General features: G+C 43.1%; 1 pseudogene across 1 annotated transcript; it reads left to right on the top strand.

Annotated features, from left to right (window-relative positions):
• The first annotated feature begins 1,588 nt into the window (after positions 1 to 1,588).
• LOC143577754 (UDP-glycosyltransferase 83A1-like) lies at positions 1,589 to 13,863 on the top strand (annotated as a pseudogene). Its single transcript, XR_013143163.1, has 3 exons — positions 1,589 to 2,086; positions 3,075 to 3,572; positions 13,460 to 13,863. The product of XR_013143163.1 is annotated as a UDP-glycosyltransferase 83A1-like (transcript).
• The last annotated feature ends 7,478 nt before the right edge of the window (positions 13,864 to 21,341 follow it).

The following is a 21,341-nucleotide window of genomic DNA, read 5'->3' as shown; positions in this document are numbered from 1 at the left end:
TAGAGATAGATTAAGGGTTGGAAGGGTACCAATGTCGACGGAAAAAGGGGGGAATGAAACCTCCGGTAACTCCCATGGAAACTGCCTTTTTCTTGCTAGGATTTAATTTCATAAGCGAATTAAAGAAAAAGCAGTTGTAACTGTCTTCACTCCTCTCTGACAATATAATATATAATATAGACGTTATTATGACACCAAATAAACATAAACAAGCAGATTTAAATTTCCAAATAATCCGCAAGTTTGACCCATGTCGAATCTTAGTTAAGTTACGCGGAATCAGTTAGCTGGCCATTTTAACTCGAAATTGTCCAAAATACACTTAGGTAGCGTTTGGTATGCAGGAATGACAGGAGGAATAGAATGATTTATTACGTGAGAATGAAAAAAGTTGTGTTTGGTTGGTCAATGAAATGGAATCATCCATTACACATAGAATCTCATTTCATCAAATCCATTCCTTCCCACCCTCTTCTTTTTTTTCATTCCATTCTTCTCTCACCCTACTTTCTCAACACCACCACCACCACTCCCATCGCCACCACCACCACCTGACCGCCACCGTCGCCACCAACTTCGCCACCACCACCACCTTACCATCAGCGCTGCCACCGCCACCTGACCATAACCGTCATTACCACTGTCGCTGCTTGACCACCACCTTCGTCGCTGCCACTCTATCATCGACGTCACTACCAATGCTACCAACGCCACCCCCATCACCACAACCATCGCTCCTGACCGTCACCACCACCATTTTCGTCGTCGGAGCTACCACCATCATTGTCGCTATTTCAGTTTTTTTTTTCTTTTTTTAGTAAAAAGTATATATATTGGGACAGGAATATTTTTATTAATTCTATTTCATTCCTACATTTTTTTTTAGATACCAAACAACATAAAATAATTATTTATTTCATTCTTATAGGTTAACCAAACAAGACAAAGGAATGATAATGATTCATTTTATTCGCTTGTTCATTGCATTTTTCTCTCATTTCATTCCCTCTTCATTCCATTACTTCCAACCAAACATACCCTTAGTGTGAAATTTGACCCATATCAATATCAAATTTCCAAACTAACTCGAATCTGAAGACCCAAGCTAAATTTACGTGTGTCAAAAACGTGAACCGAAAGTCACTCGAAACCAACCCGAAGTAGAGTGGCTTTCGACTCGAAATTTTAACTTTTTCAACCACATCAAAATCTAACCCATAATCAGTTCGTCACAAGCTCACAATTTCTGAAAATCCCATCTTTCCCTTAGCAGAAACATAACCCGAATTAACTCATACTTAAATTCTTAAATTATTTTATTTGACTTATTTACCTTATTTTAATATGTGTGCGTTGTTAAAAATTATTTAAAAGAAACGTTTTACTTTTTAATCAATTAATGTAGGTGTATTTAAAAATTTTGTTTAATTTAAACATTATTAAATTAAACTATTATCTACTACACATAAGACAAATTGCTTGCTTACCAACTTTCCATAAACAACTCGACGTAAAAATCAACCAATAGTTGTAACCTCGATTATTTATACCCATCGATAAGAGCTTCTAATTAAACACACTCACACTCTCAGCGAAACAAAAATGACAAATAATATTCATGTTCTAGTAATACCTTATCCAGCACAAGGCCATGTGATTCCTCTCATGGAGGTATCACGTTCCTTTATCCGCAACGGTCTCAAGGTCACCTTTGTGAACACTGAGTTCATTCACAAACGAGTTACTAGTGCTTGGTCCGATATAGATGTCCCGAATGATTTGATGAACATGGTTACAATCTCGGACGGGTTGGGACCATGTGACGATAGGGATGATCTTGTGTTGTTGACCAAAGCAATGTTTGAACTCATGCCCACCAAACTAGAAGAGCTAATAAATGATATCGACAAAAATAATGAGGATAACATTACTTGCATCGTTGCCGATTTTTGCATGGGATGGGTTGGAAAAGTTGCTCGGAAGATGGGTATTAGACTAGCACTCTTTACTCCATGCTCGGCTGCAGTTGTGGCCGTCGCCATGAGCATTCCGAAGCTAATTGATGATGAAGTTATAAACACTAGAGGTTAGATAACCTTTTTTATATATTGACGTACAAAACTATATAGTTACTTGTACAAAACTATCATGTTTCACAGGGGCCGTCACTATTGCCTTAACTTATGGGTGTAAACGAGTTGAGCCCATCCCGGACTCATTGACGCTCGAGATTCGCCCGTTTAAGTTATAAGTGCTCGAGCTAGGATCATTTGGTCTAAAGCTGGTCTTGTTAGTAGCTTTTCAAGCTCGAGTCCAGCTCAGCTCGGCCTGTTTAGTATATATTGACTAATTTAAATACATATATAACTATTTTTTATTAGTATTTATAGTTATATTTATATATAACATAATATATATTATCTGTTGGGTCAATTGTTGTTTGGCTTAAGTGTAAGGCCCAACCCAATAATTAGGTTTATTATATTTGGTAATGTCTTGGCTAACAAGTTAGGGTTAGTCTATATAAACCGAGTTAATGGTTAGACATTAGAGAGGTGAGTTTGGTGTAACCGAGTTAGGGTTCATCAAGAGTCAAACCGAGTTAGGGTTTGAGGGTTTGTAATCAGTTTTTAGAGTTATATTTTCTGATTAATATAAACGAGAGTTATTCGTTTAGTTTGTGTGTTGATTATTGATACGGGACTTGATTATCTACTTATTTTAATATTTTACACACACATTTATAACTATATTTCATCGTTCTTGTCTGTACCATTGTGCTTATGGGCTCTGGCAACTTGCGGGACTCCTGTTTGGTTTTTTATTATAACTAGGTCTTTCAAAAAAATATATAATAACTATATATATATATATATATATATATATATATATATATATTAATTTATTAGTTAAAATTATATTAAAAAATAGGCTCATGAACGAGCTCGGGCTCAGGCTCTTTTACTAAGCAAACTTAGTTTCTAGACTCGAGCTCTTTTAAACTCGGTCCGAGCTTTTATCGACCTTATATCATGTAACAGAAGGTACCCAAATAAAAATTCCTTTTATTTTAGGAAAACTTTTGAAGGATGACATGGTTCAGCTATCAACGTCCATGCCACTCTTGGACCCTACAATGTTTGTATGGGTATGTATGGGAGACCCAATCATGAACCAAGTTTTCTTTGATTACCTATTTCTTGAGGGAAATGAAGCAACAAAAATAGCAGACCGAATAATTTGCAATTCAGCCATGGAACTAGAGCATGGGACGTTCACCCTATTTCCAAAGATGTTGCCAATTGGTCCACTTTTAGCGACCAACAACTCAACAAAGCAAGTAGGCCACTTTTGGAACGAAGACTCCACTTGCCTAACATGGCTTGATCAACAACCGATCAACCCTGTCATCTATGTGGCATTTGGAAGCATCACAATTTTCAACCAGACGCAATTTGAAGAGCTAGCGATGGGACTCTTAGATACCAAAAGGCCATTCTTGTGGGTGGTTCGACATAGTACAAGTGGTAGTATGGACTATGTCTTGCCAGATGGCTACATGGACAACATAGGTACTGAAGAGGTAGGTCCCAGCAGAGCCCAGTTGGACCCGCAAGACTCACCTTGAAAAGGGACGTCTGCGCAGAAACCAACTGGATCCGCAGGACCAACCATGCTCAGAGACGTGACGTCCTTACGCGCAGTACGCAAGCTGTTCCCGCAGGAAATGCCTCCCAATGGTGAAGGACTCTGCCTGTTCCCGCAGTTGCGGATACAAGCCATCAGGGAAGGCCACCCGCGCAGCAAGGCTACACGCACAAGGCACTTAGCTCTCAATCACTCAGTGTCACCTGAAGGAATGAGCAAAGCCGGGAACAATCCCGCACAAGGGCGGGAGGGGGAATACTCCCGCCCAAATAAGCCAGTCCGTACGATACGGGAAGATCTTCTGTACTGTACCTGACGAGGTATGGGCAAAAGATCTGACTAAAGATACGACAGCTTATTGACAACAGTATGGCGAGCAGCATGCTCCTGTACTGTATGTCACTATTAGCCGCTGCCTACTCACCAACTCCTGTCATACCATGTGCATAGCCGGCAGTTGGTGGAAAAGGAATAGTACACAGCAGGCCTGGTCACTATCAGCCGCTGCCTACCCACCAACTACCAGCAGGGCACGTGCGTAGGCCACAGTTGGTTGAACAGGAATACTATTCAGCCGGCCACACCTCCTTGGAAACCTACCTTCGGCTATAAATACCACAAATGGTATGACCATCTCATCTTATCATATCTTATCATATTATCATCATAATATACCTGATATCTGCTCTAGCAGTCTCTTAATATACATTTATATTTAAAGAGCAATCTAGTCTGATTCTCACGCCGGAGGGTGGTCACAAGGAGGAACCCCCCCCCCTTCTCAGTGACAAGCTCGCGGTGTCTGTTTTGCAGGTTATCAGAAGAACCATCTTTGCCGGGTCTAACCCCTCGTGGGAAACATCTATCTAACCCCCAGGTTACCCGTAATCTGCCCGGGGTCCGGTTAGTGTTTCTTCATTGGCGCCATCCGTGCATAAAGCTAGAACTTCATTTTTCTCCAGTTTTTTCAAACTTCTGGAAAGATGGTTAAAGAAACTCCGGTAACCACAACCCCAGCTACTGGGGGGAATACCGGCTACACAGTCTTTACGAACACTACCCCAGTTACCCAAGCCGGGGCAAGTGAAGTAAATTTTACGAATACTACCCCAGTTATCCAAGCTGGGGCAAGTGCAGTAAATAATCGCTCACTGGGATTCACCGATACCCAGTTAGAGAAACGAACAAGACTCCCCCGCCAAACACTCGATGAAGTTAAGGCATGGGCGGAGGCACGTCAAAAGGAATTCCAAGCTGAGTTGGACGAACGCTTGCGTTCCGTCCAACAGGCAGACGAATTCGAAGAATACTTGGACGATGACTCGGAGGAATCCGACTCCGACGCGAACCCTCGCCATAGGGCAAAAGGGAAGCGTAAGGAAACGGACTCCCAACCGAGAAGGCATTTTGGAAAAGCCTTCAAACCAAAAAACACAGGTGGAAGTCCACGTGACTTCTCGAAAACATTCAGACCAAACGTTGCAAATGCGGGAACGTCCAAATTTGCAAGGGACATTGCGGAAGCAATTGCCCCAAAAAGTACCAAACAAATGTCCAGCATAGGCACATATGATGGTATATCTGACCCAGATGATCATTTGAACAGATTCATAACGGGGGCAACCGTCAGTAGTTGGACAGAACCTACGTGGTGTTACATGTTCCAAATGACGCTTGTTGGGGCTGCTAGAGCGTGGTTCGATCGTCTACCGGTCAACCACATCTACGACTGGGCAGACTTCCAATAGAAGTTTAGCCAACACTTCAGCCAGCAAAGAAAGTATACCGAGGAGCAATGGACAATCCTCAAATGCATTCGAGAGGAAGATGAATCTTTGCTAGACTTCATCACTCGCTTCAACTCGAAGAAGCTAAGTCTGGGTAACATTAGTGAAGATCTCGTTCGCGCTGCTTTTATTCAGGGCGCGAACGACCCAGAGCTCATCCGCACCTTAACGGGTAAAGATGGCATGCCATCCACATGGGATGCCATCATGACAGCAGCTAAACGCTTTGCGGAAACGGAGAAGCAACTGGGTAGAGATCTCCCACAGAGCACAAACCTCTACACCCACAAAACAAGAGAAGAAAACGTCCTTACCGCCCGATTAAACAAAAAGCGAAAGCTAGGCATTTGGCAGTCAAGGGTAAACTTTGACACCTCATCCGGCTTGCAACATCGGTTAGGCGGAAGGGATAACGTACAGTCAAACAAGAACTCCAGATGGACGCCGCTCACCAAAAGCGTCACCGAGATATTCGCCACTGAGGAGCTCCCATGGCCAAAGCCTCAAATAATCCGACATCGTCACAATGCTGATCGGAGCAAATACTGTGACTTTCACAGGACAAAAGGCCACAACACCGAAGAATGCATAGACGTAAAGGACATGGTCGAAGCACTTTTCAGAGATGGGACGCTCGCGCACCTCGTGGCGCAATGAACGCTGAGCAGGCTGATGCGTGTAGAACCCCAGCTGGGGAAAACACGAATAAAATTCCAGCTTCAATATGGAGACTACATGCTGCGTAAAGAACGAGATCCCGAACCAGGTGCGTATCGGCTCGATGGCACTCCCATCCCAACAACATGGAAGGGAGCTCAATTACACAGTTTGCATGTAGATCAATTCCAAATTTGTAAAGAAAAGGCCAAGAGCCACTTCTAATGGAAATGATTCTCCTTAGAACATCGACGCTGATGATTTTACATTTATACTTTATGAACTATCAACACTGATGACGGTCTTCACTGCATACATAAGTGTGAAAGTCGTTGCATGGGGAAGGTGGCAAAACCCGCATAAACCCAAAAAACGGCAAACCTTCACGCAGGTCAGTTGAAGGGGAAAAGTTCAGTCATCCCACTAAATGAAAGTGCCGGTCTATCCGCATGAATCATGATAGAGGAAACTGAACACTAACCTATTAACAACCGAGCGTCGAACGGTTAATTTATTCAACACTAATATGCCGGTTTTCACCGCATAATTACGTGGAAAGTCGTTAGTTGGGGAAGGCGGCAAAACCCGCATAAACCCAAAAAACGGCAAACCTTCACGCAGGTCAGTTGAAGGGGAAAAAGTTCAGTCATCCCACTAAATGAAAGTGCCGGTCTATCCGCATGAATCATGATAGAGGAAACTGAATAACCTATTAACAACCGAGCGTCGAACGGTTAATTTATTCAACACTAATATGCCGGTTTTCACCGCATAATTACGTGGAAAGTCGTTGGTTGGGGAAGGAGGCAAAACCCGCATAAACCCAAAAAACGGCAAACCTTCACGCATGTCAGTTGAAGGGGAAAAGCTCAGTCATCCCACTAAATGAAAGTGCCAGTCTATCCGCATGAATCATGATAGAGGAAACTGAACAATAACCTATTGACAACCGCGCGTCGTACGGTTAACTTATTCAAGAGAATTTCTAACAAAAGGATGAGGAAAACCTACACGCAGGTCAGATATAGGTAAAGTTTAGCCATCCTACTAAGTGCAAGTGACGGTCCTACCCGCACAATCACGAAAGAGGAAGCAAAACTTCACACCTATTATTTACCACGTTCAAAGGTTAACTTATCCTAAAGACTTAGAAATCTCAAAAAAGATGAGGAAAACCTACACGCAGGTCAGATGGTAAAGTTTAGCCATCCTACTAAGTGCAAGTGACGGTCCTACCCGCACAATCACGAAAGAGGAAGCAAAACTTCAACCTATTATCTACCACGTTCAAAGGTTAACTTATTCTAAACACTTGGAAAATTGCTAATTTAAACTAAAGTATGCAAGTCATATAACATTTATAAAGCAAGGAATCCAGAGAAAATAGCGGTCTTACCCGCACAAAGATTTATATTTCACAATGATTCATTACAAGAATGGCCGGGTAACTACCCTCCTACAAGAAAATAAATCTATACAAGCTAAATCTATCCTAGCAGTGGGAAGGGATCTTCAGGATCAGGCTTCAGGGCCACTTCCACTTGGACCAGCACCATCAGTAGAGCGAGGCAGTTCAAGGAAAGCTTTAAGGATAGCTAGCCCATCATCAGCAGCAGCAACTTCGTTTACCTTCTCCACCACCGGATGCGGGAAGGCGGCATACTGATTCACTGCTTGGTCGTATACAGCTTCAGTATCTACATCGAATAAAGGGAAGTTGGAAGGCGGGATGCCTTTCTCAACGAACCCTAGACCAAGCAGGAAGCCGGCCTTTTCCCCATCCTCGTGAGAAGCGTTGAGGGCTGCGCTCATAGCATCGTCATAAGACGTCTCATTGAAGACTCGATGCACAACCTACAAAAGAAAATATACAAGTATCAGAACCTTTTCTATTTACAAAGAAAAGCGTAAAGACATGAAAAGCTTACCTGAGACAACGCTTCTCGAAGAAGCCATTCCTTGGCAACCAGAGCTTCTTGGAGGGCAGCTTGAGCTTCGTTACGGGTGCGTTCGGCTTCACTCTTGTTGAGGTTGGCAAGCAACACATCTTTAGCCGCAGCCTCTTCGACGCCCTTTAGCTTACGCTCGGTATGGTCAAGCACCCCCCTCTGGTCCAGGATTTCTTGAAGCTTCTTCGCGTCCTCCATCGCCAAGGCATCATGAGCCTGCTGGAGAGCCTCTAATTTGGCTTTAAGCTCTTCATTCTCCAGGCGTAGAGGCTCAGCAACAGCTTCAGCCTTGGTGGCCCTTTCAGTTGCGTTCCTAGCAGTTTCCTTAGCCAGCCGAAGCTGTTCATTAACAGCTTGGGCAGCCTTGGAGCGAGCCTCGAGACGGGCCTGAACCTCAACTTCAAGGGCCTTGAACGCCTTCTCCTTCTCCGCCGCCGCGGCGGAGAGCCTCCTATTCTCCTCCCGGACAGCCCGCGCCTGAGCTACTTCCTGAAGGCGAGCTGCTTTTAACTTGTCGTTTTCACGACAAAGCAGCTCGACGCGCGGCTGCATCCGGGCCAGGAGAACCCGAAGCTCATTGCTTAGCCTACCCTCCTGGTAGCTAGCCATGGCTTCCCCCAACGCACCACTAGGAGCAGCGTGACGAGCCCACTCCACGCACTCCACAGGGGTGCGAAGGGTTGTTCCTCGGCGAATGTTCCATCGTGGAACATACACTTCATTGGAATCCGACACTGCAAAAAACAAAGAGCAGTTAGGAAAAGATGATTGAAAAATATAAAATAGGCCAAAAGAACCCTACGCACCTGTAGGGTCAATAACAGGCCGATAGCCGCCAAACCCATCACCTGAACCCAAGGGAAATCCATCCAAGAGGTCAGGCAGATGGGAAGGTGGCAGAGGTTGGCGATACGCCCCATGCATACCTGAAGGATCGGCCGTCGTTGCCGATGACGGAGGAGGCATGGTAAAGGCCGCCGCGGTCGCCGCTGCGGAATCCGCAGCAAAAGTAACCGCCGGCTCGGTGAAAGATGCGGTAAAAATGGCACTCACAGCCGGCGGTGACGTCATCACAGCTGGAACAGTCGGCTCAAAGGAGTGAGCAACTGAACCAGCGGAAGCAGGCGCAGGCGCCTGGGTCGTCGCCTCAGGTAGGCTGACCAAGCCTACCGTCATTGGCGGAGAGGACTCCTCTGCGCTCCACCCTGGAATGCATCAACATCCATGCCTGCACAATGAAGATAAGTATTAATGATGGAAAACTATGAAGTTAAAAGATAAAGGAAGTTTGTACTTACGGGTTTTCTTGAGCCTAAAGGTACGGAGAGGCGGGGACAAACCCGATGGAGCCGGCCTCTTTGCGCCGCTCACCATCGTCTTCTTGGGCTCTCCGGAGGTGACAGTTGCAGCCTCCGGAGCGGTGGTCTTATCACCACCGGGATTCCCCGCCACCTCTTCGCTCTCGGTCTCCGAATCAGACCGAGGCACTGGATCGGCAGTGGAGGCCACCTTCTCCTTCCCCTTCCCGCCGGCAGCCTTCTTCTTCCGCACCAACGGAGGACCATCTGCGGATTCCTCATCAGAACATACGATTAGAGGAATTCCAGCAGAGGTTTCAACATTGAGGGGTCGAGGGTTGAATAGCGCCTTACCTGGCCGCCTGGCGCTAAGGATCTCGTGGCCTAGCGGGTAGACCTCCACGAACCGATCCGCCGTTTGTTCTAGGATGGGCAACTCGTTCTCGTCTAGAGCGCGAGTACCCATCCGAGCGGGACCGTCAGCCTCCCGCGGGTACATGAGCGACTGCAAGTCGTTCCCCTCTGAAATAAACAGGAAAAAAGTTAGAAGAGATTCTAAATCAACAAAAAGAAACAGAGCATACCGTAAGGAACAGAGTTCGAACCGTATTCAATGACGATTGGGATCTTTTGCGCATCCGCCTCCTTCCACACCCGGCTCATCCCCAGCATCACCATCCCGGACTCCGCAAACCGGTAAACCGGAGATTGGACTCGGGATATCTTCGAAAACCATTCCGCCTCCTCGTAGTTGGAGGCGTGAAGGCTGGGAAGTGCTTGCCCATTTTTGAACTTCATGGCAAGGGGGATGGCGCGAGCGGAGATGAAGAAGAACTCCCGCTTCCAAGCGCGAAGACTGCGCTCGGTTGCGCAAATCTTCAAACCCTTTATCCGGGTTATCAACGTATACCACCCCTTGATGCACCTCCAAGTGTAGAAGGTCATCAGGCGGTCAACATAGGGCTCAATGCCCAGAATCCGGCACACCCACTCGAAGTGCCGAATCTTGGCAATCGCCATCGGGTGCACCTCGGTCAGGTGCACACCGTGCCTCTCCAGGACACGGTAAACAAACTTTGTCAATGGGAACCTAAGATTCCCATAAACAAAGAATGCAGCATATACCCCAATCTTGCCTCTGGGGGCATCGTACACCGTCTGATGGGGTTCAGGAAACTCAGGCTCGAGAGACTCGAGCATGAACTTCCTGACGACGTACTGGTACAGATCGACAGGCAGAGCACACTGGCACTCGCCAGCAGTACTCTTGTCATCGGCTGTAGATTCGAGATCACGAGACGACATCTTGCAAAAGAAAGAAGAAAACGATTTCAAGAGAATGCTCGGCTGAAAGATGAGTATTCGCCGGAAATCGTTCTGAAGATGAAGAGAAGAGTGAAAGTATGAATTACAAAGAACCCTCTCCCCCTTTATATACTAATCGCAATTAATGCGATGCATTTAATGCGGAAGAGAGAGAAATCGAAGGTGCAATGAAACTATGACACGTGGCACAAAGCAAGCTGGCAACAGCTGTTGAAAGGACGCGTACCATTAATTTCGCGGCCACGCGCCCGAAAAATTGCGCCCACGCGCCTGAAAAAGCGTCTGGAATGACCAGGTACTGTCACGTCACCATAACTTCCTGCACGTCCTGACACAGTCAGAAGAAACCGTCGCACGATGTTTCAGACGTTTGGACTGTTCTTATCCTTTCACCAACTCTTCGAATTTCAAAATTCAAAAAGATTCAAAAGTAAGCGGGAAAATACCCCTTACCTTGGCAACCAAGTAACCGTAAGACGGATGCGGGTACAGTGTTAAGGCAAAACCCTTCACATACCTAGCACCCGCAGGGAATTGAAGCCAAGAATACTCGGCAACCAAGTAACCGTAAGACGGATGCGGGTACAGTGTTAAAGCAAAACCCTTCACATACCTAGCACCCGCAGGGAATTGAAGCCAAGAATACCTTGGCAACCAAGTAACCGTAAGACGGATGCGGGTACAGTGTTAAGGCAAAACCCTTCACATACCTAGCACCCGCAGGGAATTGAAGCCAAGAATACATTGGCAACCAAGTAACCGTAAGACGGATGCGGGTACAGTGTTAAGGCAAAACCCTTCACATACCTAGCACCCGCAGGGAATTGAAGCCAAGAATACTCGGCAACCAAGTAACCGTAAGACGGATGCGGGTACAGTGTTAAGGCAAAACCCTTCACATACCTAGCACCCGCAGGGAATTGAAGCCAAGAATACCTTGGCAACCAAGTAACCGTAAGACGGATGCGGGTACAGTGTTAAGGCAAAACCCTTCACATACCTAGCACCCGCAGGGAATTGAAGCCAAGAATACCTTAGCAACCAAGTAACCGTAAGACGGATGCGGGTACAGTGTTAAGGCAAAACCCTTCACATACCTAGCACCGCAGGGAATTGAAGCCAAGAATACCTTGGCAACCAAGTAACCGTAAGACGGATGCGGGTACAGTGTTAAGGCAAAACCCTTCACATACCTAGCACCCGCAGGGAATTGAAGCCAAGAATACCTCGGCAACCAAGTAACTATAAGACGGGTGCGGGTACAGTGTTAAGGCAAAACCCTTCACATACCTAGCACCCGCAGGGAATTGACGCCAGGAATACCTTGGAAGTAAAGTAACCATAAGACGAGCGCGGGTACAGTGTCAAGGCAAAACCCTTCACATACCTAGCGCTCCGCAGGGAATTGAAACCAAGAAGGATCTTCTGGGCAATGCTTGCGGAAACGGAAATAACATCCCCGCATAGCGGGAACGTCGAGAACTACATTGTTTGAAGCTCCAGGATGGAATTGGTGGTTTTAACATAATTGATCACTATGTTCAAAACTACCAAAACCTCATGGAGAATCCACACAAGTGGGACTCAACGCTCCTGACTTGCGAGGAGGTTACAGACCTACCCGCATCATACCCAAAGATCAAGCAGGAAAGTCGGGAATTTCTGCAAGTGACAAGGACTTCCGCGGGAAGAATCCCCATGGAAAACCTTAAAAAACCCTTTTCAAAACCCTTTGCTTAAGTCCAAAAGTTCACCTCACTTTATTAAACACTCATGAGAATAACATTGGACTGGGGGGACTTGAAGAGGTAGGTCCCAGCAGAGCCCAGTTGGACCCGCAAGACTCACCTTGAAAAGGGACGTCTGCGCAGAAACCAACTGGATCCGCAGGACCAACCATGCTCAGAGACGTGACGTCCTTACGCGCAGTACGCAAGCTGTTCCCGCAGGAAATGCCTCCCAATGGTGAAGGACTCTGCATGTTCCCGCAGTTGCGGATACAAGCCATCAGGGAAGGCCACCCGCGCAGCAAGGCTACACGCACAAGGCACTTAGCTCTCAATCACTCAGTGTCACCTGAAGGAATGAGCAAAGCCGGGAACAATCCCGCACAAGGGCGGGAGGGGGAATACTCCCGCCCAAATAAGCCAGTCCGTACGATACGGGAAGATCTTCTGTACTGTACCTGACGAGGTATGGGCAAAAGATCTGACTAAAGATACGACAGCTTATTGACAACAGTATGGCGAGCAGCATGCTCCTGTACTGTATGTCACTATTAGCCGCTGCCTACTCACCAACTCCTGTCATACCATGTGCATAGCCGGCAGTTGGTGGAAAAGGAATAGTACACAGCAGGCCTGGTCACTATCAGCCGCTGCCTACCCACCAACTACCAGCAGGGCACGTGCGTAGGCCACAGTTGGTTGAACAGGAATACTATTCAGCCGGCCACACCTCCTTGGAAACCTACCTTCGGCTATAAATACCACAAATGGTATGACCATCTCATCTTATCATATCTTATCATATTATCATCATAATATACCTGATATCTGCTCTAGCAATCTCTTAATATACATTTATATTTAAAGAGCAATCTAGTCTGATTCTCACGCCGGAGGGTGGTCACAAGGAGGAACCCCCCCCCCCCTTCTCAGTGACAAGCTCGCGGTGTCTGTTTTGCAGGTTATCAGAAGAACCATCTTTGCCGGGTCTAACCCCTCGTGGGAAACATCTATCTAACCCCCAGGTTACCCGTAATCTGCCCGGGGTCCGGTTAGTGTTTCTTCAGGTACTCTTGGGAAAATCGTCAATTGGGCACCTCAACAAAAGGTCCTAAAGCATCCGTCAGTGGCTTTCTTCATGAGTAATTGTGGCTGGAACTCTACCATGGAAGGTGTTAGCAATGGCGTTCCTTTCTTTGTTGGCCATACTTTGCTGATCAGTTTTTTGATAAGACATACATATGTGATGTCTGGAAAACTGGTGTGGGTTTTAAACAAAGATGATACATGTATTGTTACACGCGGAGAAATCAAGAGTAAAGTGGAGCAACTTCTCAGTAATGACACAATCAACCAAAATGCTTTGAATTTGCAAGAAAAAGTGATCGACTGCTTGCAAAAGGGAAATTCCTCCGACAAAAATCTCAACAATTTCATTGATTGGGTAAAGGAAGGGAATGCTCATGCTTAATTGTGTGAATGAAACGTGCAAATGATAATGCACAACATTTATGATTGTAAGTGTTTTCACGTGTGTTCTCTTTTTCATTGTTTTCATGTGTGTTTACTTTTCCGCGTTGTTTTCATATAGTTCAAAACACATGTCACCTTTGTATAAAATTATGTATTTTACTCCACTGTGAAATTATACACTATTACTAAATGCATAGGGTATAACGGGTATTTAACTACAACTTAAATTCAAGAAAGGGTAAATAACGTGAATGTAGTATTTTACATTTATAGGATCTCAATGTTGGTAAACCTATAATTGTGTGTACATCAATGTTAACCACCACAATCATACAGTATAATTTCATTCATAACAAAAATTTTAATAGAGTTTGGAGAGTGTGGAATGTAGACAAATCACACGTCCATGGGCAGAAGGGTTGCTACCTGGGAGACCTCTGGCGCCTAAACCCGACCATATCGTATACGTTCTGTTAACTTATGCCTTAAGGAATAAAAGAGGTTTAGTATTTTGGATATATAGAACAACAATCGCCGGAGCTTGAGTTTTCATGGGTACTGTGGTGGTTAATGGTGTCGAAGGAAGGCGGATGATGGTCGCTCTGGTGATGGTAGGTTGCCCGGAGCAGTCATCCAAGAAGATGTGGTCTGTGTGCAAGGCTGGGTGGTCGACCGACTTGGCCTGACACCCCAATAGGCAGGAATTTTTTATTTTTACAATTATGCATATATATATATATATATATATTTATATATATATGGTAAGGATCCTAAGAGAATCCTTTGAAAATTGAGAACTTTGAGAATTATTTTGGACCACTAAAAACACTTTTAAAAAAATATTTTAAAAAATCATAAAACAAAAAATAATAAAAATTTTAAAAAAGTAAAAAAACAAAAATTCTTATATTTCATTCCGGTTTCATTAAAAAAATAAAAATAAATTAAAAAAAACAAAAAAAAACGTCGTATTATACACATATGCATAATTTTATTTAATCTTTAGTTACGTAATATACACATATGTACAGTATCATTTATATTAAATTATACATATGTGTACAAAAAAACATGTAAATGTACATATGTGTATATATTATACATATGTGTATATAATTTAGCTAAACCAAGTTTTTTTTTATGAAACCGGGATGATAAAATAAGAATTTTGGTTTTTTTAGTTTTTTGATTTTTGTGTTTTTTTTATTTTATGATTTTTTTTATTTTTGGGTTTTTTATGGTCTAAAATGGTTCTCAATTTTAAAAAAGTTCTCTCATGTTTCTGATCATATATATATATATATATATATATATATATATATATATATATATATATATATATATATATATATATATATATATATATATATATATATATATATAATTTTTAAAAAAATGTATTTTTATTGTTTAAACTCAATTACTTAACTATTTTAAAGCCTAATTTTTTTTTTCCTTCGGCCCAAAATTTTTCACGATTCTCTAAGACAGGACTGTCTATCTGGGTGAAGAAGATGAGTTATAATGAGAAGAAGAAGAGGATGGGGAGAGGTGTGCGCTTGTATCATCATTTTATCAAGGTTCAAGAGCAGCCCTCGCAGTAACACACGGATGGGGAATTAGCGATGACGGGCGGAAACATTGTAAATTGTAGAAACCAAATGCAAGAAACAAAAGTGGCATGAACATTTCATAATAACAACAAGAACATCAAACAGACAACAAGTAGATTAATTTAAAACGTTACCAGTAGTAACCGAAACTTTTGCTTCGGTCTTGCTTGTTCAAAACAAACCAACCCGAAATTTACTATGTGTAAATCAACTACTTCTTTTAGAATGGGTTACCCCTTATAAATGTGGGCATGGGTGGATCTAAGTAGTGACTTATGGGCAATGTTTTAAAAACCGATAAGTACCGGCCGGTTATACTGAATTTTTGTAAGATAACCTGTATTTAGAGCCCGATATTTTTGAGTGGTTTACTAGAACATCGTACCATCAATTTTTTTAATAAACTTATTTTTTTATACTTGGTTGAACCGGCAAACGGTTATAAACCCAAGAGGTTTTTAATATTTTTTGCGGACATTTAAAAAAAACTTTTACTTAGCGGATAAAATTGAAACGAGTAAACACAGTAAACAATGATTCACTAATCAACCGATTTTGTATCCTGCAAATCCAAGGTTGGTTTCTTTACATCCTTTGTAATAGATTTAGTTCGTATACAAAGTACAAATTTAATTCCTATTTAACTCAATCATTGTTTATGTGATGATTATTAATGTACTTATGAGTTATTTTTTGAGTTAAAGTTATACTTATATGAAATTACAGGGTGAATTATTCAATCCGGTTGAATCTCCATGTACATCCTGATTCAACCGATTGTACCATTTTTAAACCTAATCTGGTGATTAAAATACTTGTTTTAAAACATTGATTACGAGTTCATCGGAACCCTCGAGTTTCAAAATTTTTGTTGGGCACCTATATATAAAACTGAAGTGAACCCATTAATAAAATATAGATTGATGTAGGCCAAAAAGGAGGGCGCCGGCTAAGTGTTGCCTTCTCCATTTTTAGCCTACAACGAGGTAGCTAAGACTTGTAGGCTAAGTTTAGCTAGCTTTGGACACGTGACAGTTTCGTATTGATTCGAAGTAACTTTTTATGATTTTCAGAGTCCAATAAGAGATGGCTAAAGCTTAGCCGCCTTTCATATTTTTATTTGCCTTGGGGTACACGGCAAATCCTGATCTGGCTCAATTTAAATGTTTATTTTTTTTTTGAACGGTTAACTTTTATAAACACAAACACTGACAAAAACATCCGCCGGAAGCCTCCACAACCCGGAGGACAGCCGTTTTATTTAAATGTCTATTGGACTAGGAGGCAAAATTTCAAATGTCTATTATTTAAAAAACTTAATCAATCTTGATTATTTCTATATTTCATCCTAAAAATAACCTTCCTACCACGTAAATCAATTACTATTTTTAGTCTAGATGATATTTATCAGATTTTATTTACAAATTAAAAGATGGATGACCAAATTTATCAAGTAACACAACTATTTTATATTTTTTTAGAATCCAAAAGGCCTTCGTGGGTTTCATTTGTTCATTCTCAAACTAATCAGACACTCAAAGAGCAATCGAACATATACGACTACCTGTCTCCCTCCACCCTCACCGTCTCCATTCTCCATCGTCACCGCTCGTCAGCTGTCAAACTCCCTCACCCTCACTGTCTAGCGGATTCAATGTTTGGGCAGTGGGTATAAGCACCCCTCTCAAATTTATAGTTTTCTTTATAAACTTTTAATATATTAGACCAAAAGACCCAAGTGTCTCATGCATATTTTTTAGTGCCCCAAAATCAACTTTTTAGCCCATCTTTCTAATTTAGTTTAATTATATCTTGAAAGATAACAATTAAGCCAAGATTGCTTAATTGTCTAGCCAATTCATCAATCGAAAATTTGCAAATTGCAGTTTGTACAGGAGTGGGATACGAACACGTGTCTTCCGTTTTACGTCTCGGGTATGTACATTGATAGTGTAATTTTCTTTGACCCAACCCATTTTGGCTTGACTTGTTTTAGTTTTAGTTGATATGTTCTAGGTTGACCTTTTCTGACACCACTAGCTAAATTCTTGAATCCGTCACTAATCTCTGATCTCAAGTGCTCAATGATTTAAGCATTCAAAAATTCAAGTTCGAACTACATTTCTACCTAAGCCAAAATTAAATTTGTAACATTCATTTTTCTCTACAAAATGTGTAAGAAAGGCAACAAGAAGCCTCTTAGTTATTAAGAAAGTCTGGTACTTAAAAGAGTGTTTTGCAAAGTAGATAAGAGTTTTGCATTTAGGTTTCTCGTTTCAGAGATGGGCAGATGGTGCCATTGGTAGTGTGATGCAATATGCGTGCTCTAATAGATTCTCCAAGTTTAATAATGTTATCATTAATTTTGCCGGTTGCAGTGGTAAGTCCGTGTTGATAGATGTTATTCTTCAATTTCAACGACGCATGTGAAGAGGGAATTACGTAATAGGATGGATGCATGAACGATTCTTGCATTTGTTACATAGAAAATGAATTATTTCAACAAGGTTTGGTCAAGGTCAAAAACAGGCCCGACCCATGGGCCAGCTAAGTCAAACCATTGCCTTAGGCCTCCATCTTTGTGAAGCCTTCAAAATATTGCAACATGTATATACTATATGTTTTTAAATGGGCCAAAGTAAGGCCCAATTCTTTAATTATGATTTATGTAAGCATGTTTGGAAATAATAATAATAAAAAAGCCTTACAAAACAAATATATTTACATACAAAGAAAAATAAAATAAAAAAGTTAACTCCGCCGGCTATAAACTTAATAGCTTATTATTGTTGATCCCAAGCCCGAGTAATGGAGGAGGGTTTATATCAAATTGTTTTTAAAAAAAGATCTCAACATTTTAGTTTGCTTTAGGCCTTCAAAAACGTTGAGACGGCCCTGGTTAAAGATGTAATGCGACGATTTCAAAAGATAAAAACATATAGTTTGTTAGATGGTATTCTTTATTTTATTTTATTATGTAATAAACCTCACGTGACCCGAACGTACAAAATTTTTGAAGTACGCCCCTATGAAGTTAAAAGTATCTGAAAAACAGTGACTCTGCATGGATCCGCATGTGGCCAACGAGTATTCTTTAATCTTTACGCAGGTTTTGTCAATCATTGTTCGTCGTCTACCTCCTTGTCGAAGGAATCACTCAATTGTACATTCCGGTTACTGTTAGTTATCACTGTTGTCCTCAATCTCCCTGTCGCATTAGGAAACCACTCAACTCAATTATTACCATCAGATATTCGATGTAGCTTCTATTTTAATATGTTATTTGATAATTGTCGAAGCATGAAATGAATCTGACCTGATTCATGACGATGTTTCCACGGATTTTCGAGATGAACGAACCACGTCTTGATCTTCTTCTCCGGCTGCTTGAGACCTGCAATGGTTTTTCGGGGGCGTGGAGGTGACTGCTAAGAAATCCTGAGGATCTCTTGTTTACAGACACAAAAAAGTGGTGGTGGCTCTTATTGAGCATGACCCCTTAATAAGGAGGTGGAGACCTCCTTATATAGAGAGTCTCATGGCCACCATCATGGTACCCTAACGGGCCTAGCCCAGTTAGGGTTACCTCCACAAAACCCCCTCAGCCCAATAACATTGTATTAGTCCATATAATAAAATAAGCCAAACATAATAAATTTAGGGTCGTAAGACCGGGTTTAGTACCATACCCCTACAAGCCCCCCAAGTCCAGCGTTGCTCATGGGCGCGCAAGCGTCTAGGTGGAGCGTTGGACTTTATGAGGTGTGTTTGGCTATGAGGCGGTTTTTTCCCTTTTCTTTGGCCTTGTCTTTATTGTCTTTGAGTTTTGGGAGGTTTTCCTCATGACGGTGACATGTTGCGGTCCTTATGATAATGATGGTGCCCTGTCATAGATAAGATATAGCACGCATAATAGTGGCGCGAGGCCTGATAAGAGATGGAGCGCGCATCTCGATAATAATGTAACATAACTTGCGCGCGAGGCAGCTTACGAGTTATGAGAATAATAAAGCCTGCGCGCCAGGCGACTTACGGATCTATAAGAATAATAAAGTCTGCGCGTAAGGCGACTTACGAGCTATAAGAATAATAAGGCTTGCGCGAGTTGCGGCTTACGAGCTATAATAATAATAAAGCTTGCGCGAGTTGCGGCTTACGAGCTATAAGAATAATAAAGCTTGCGCGTGAGGCGACTTATGAGCTATAATAATAATAAAGCCTGCGCGTGAGGCGACTTACGAGCTATAATAATAATAAAGCTTGCGCGTGAGGCGACTTACAAGCTATAAGAATAATAACAGCTTGCGCGCGAGGCGTCTTATGAGCTGTATGAATAATAAAAGCTTGCGCGCGAGGCGTCTTACGAGCTATAAGAACAATAACAGCTTGCTCGCGAGGCGTCTTATGAGCTGTATGAATAATAAAGCTTGCGCGCGAGGCGTCTTACGAGCTATAAGAATAATAACAGCTTGCGCGCGAGGCGTCTTATGAGCTGTATGAATAATAAAAGCTTGCGCGCGAGGCGTCTTACGAGCTATAAGAACAATAACAGCTTGCGCGCGAGGCGTCTTATGAGCTGTATGAATAATAAAAGCTTGCGCGCGAGGCGTCTTACGAGCTATAAGAACAATAACAGCTTGCGCGCGAGGCGTCTTATGAGCTGTATGAATAATAAAAGCTTGCGCGCGAGGCGTCTTACGAGCTATAAGAACAATAACAGCTTGCGCGCGAGGCGTCTTATGAGCTGTATGAATAATAAAAGCTTGCGCGCGAGGCGTCTTACGAGCTATAAGAATAATGAAGCTTGCGCGTTCGCGTAGACTCTGGCTTTGTGTTATGCGCCACGCGCAGATGTTGCGTGCGCGTGCGCGTAGATTTTATGTCCCGCGCCACGCGCAGATGTTGCGTGCGCGGGCGCGTAGACTGTGTGATATGTGTGAGCATGTGGCGCGAAGCCGTATGGGTTTATGAGGATTCCCAACCTTCAAGTTTGGCGCTTGGCCTGATGGGTTTATGAGGATTTCCAACCTTAAGTATGGCGCGTAGCCATATGGGATATTATGAGGATTCCCAACCTTAAGTATGGCGCGTAGCCATATGGGGTATTATGAGGATTCCCAACCTTAAACTATGGCGTGTAGCCATATGGGATATTTTGAGGATTCCCAACCTTTAAGTATGGCGCGTAGCCATATGGGATATTATGAGGATTCCCAACCTTTAAGTTTGGCGCGTAGCCATATGGGATATTATGAGGATTCCCAACCTTTAAGTTTGGCGTGTAGCCATATGGGATATTATGAGGATTCCCAACCTTTAAGCATGGCGCGTGGCCATATGGGATATTATGAGGATTCCCAACCTTTAAGCATGGCGCGTGGCCATATGGGATATTATGAGGATTCCCAACCTTTATGTATGGCGCGTAGCCATATGGGATATTATGAGGATTCCCAACCTTTAAGTTTGGCGCGTAGCCATATGGGATATTATGAGGATTCCCAACCTTTAAGCATGGCGTGTAGCCATATGGGATAATATGAGGATTCCCAACCTTTAAGCATGGCGCGTAGCCATATGGGATATTATGAGGATTCCCAACCTTTAAGTTTGGCGCGTAGCCATATGGGATATTATGAGGATTCCCAACCTTTAAGTTTGGCGCGTGAGGCCTGATGCGCGCATGCACGGCGATGGAGTGGTGACTCGCGAGTGCGCGTGCATGGCGGAGGTCTCTTGCGCAAAACCCACATGGTGGTTTCCGCGGTGGCACATGCACGGCTGCGGAATGAGAATCCGCGGGCGCGCGTACGTGGCGGCGGAAGTTTGGTAATTTTTGGATATGCAATTTAAGAGTTAGACC

Source organism: Bidens hawaiensis, unplaced genomic scaffold (genome assembly GCF_021521415.1).
Source record: "Bidens hawaiensis isolate Kalapana, Puna unplaced genomic scaffold, B.hawaiensis_p1.1 tig00028798_1, whole genome shotgun sequence".
In the NCBI taxonomy this organism is placed as follows: Eukaryota; Viridiplantae; Streptophyta; class Magnoliopsida; order Asterales; family Asteraceae; genus Bidens; species Bidens hawaiensis.
This window is presented reverse-complemented; position numbering and strand designations above follow the sequence as displayed.